The sequence below is a fragment of the Perognathus longimembris genome, chromosome 2 (genome assembly GCF_023159225.1).
Source record: "Perognathus longimembris pacificus isolate PPM17 chromosome 2, ASM2315922v1, whole genome shotgun sequence".
Classification (NCBI taxonomy): Eukaryota; Metazoa; Chordata; class Mammalia; order Rodentia; family Heteromyidae; genus Perognathus; species Perognathus longimembris.
The window spans coordinates 62,355,728-62,356,475 of NC_063162.1; the positions used below are offsets into that span (position 1 = coordinate 62,355,728).

General features: G+C 38.8%; 1 non-coding gene across 1 annotated transcript; it reads left to right on the forward strand.

The window, feature by feature from the left end:
- Window positions 1–288: 288 nt before the first annotated feature.
- LOC125347398 lies at window positions 289–395 on the forward strand. The gene has a single exon (XR_007210186.1). It is a non-coding gene; the product is annotated as a U6 spliceosomal RNA (small nuclear RNA).
- The last annotated feature ends 353 nt before the right edge of the window (window positions 396–748 follow it).

The window sequence follows — 748 nt, forward strand, 5'->3', positions numbered from 1 at the left end:
ATACATTTAGTCTCCCTGTATTTTTCCATTCTGGATATTTTGGAGAGTTAAGATCGTGTAACATAGGGCCTCATGGTTGGCATCTGTCACTTAGCCTAGTGTTCTCAAGGTTGTCCTATGCCACAACTTTAATCCTTCTCATTACTACATATATTCCACTTTATGCTTATTCTGTGTTGTGTTTATCCACTTGAGCCACAGCTTCATTTCTGACTTTTTGCTGGTTAATTGAAGATAAGAGCCCCATGAACTCCACCAGTCACGTTTTGCTTCAAACCATGATCCTCAGTGCTCATTTCGACAGCACATATACTAAAATTGGAACGATACAGAAAAGATTAGCATGGCCCTTGTGCAAAGATGACATGCAGATTCATAAAGCTTTCCATTAAAAAAAAAAACATGATCATCAGACTGCAGCCTCCTACATAGCCAGGATTGCAGGATTATGAACACCTGGCCAGTACCGTCCAAGTTTGTTCCTAGGACCCTTCATATAATGAGAAGTCAGGTATTATGGTAGCTCCAACATTGCTTCTTTTCATTTTGTTTGGGATTATTTTATCTCATAGGGTCACTTTTGTTTACTTATGGAAGCAAAATGTTAGGATAGGTTTTTCTATTTCTGTGACAAACACAATTGGAATGTTGATGAGGATTGCACTGAGTCTGTACATTGCTTTCAGTAACAATGAATTCTGCTTCTCCTCAATGGAGGGTTATCTTTCCACCATCAGCATCTTCCTAA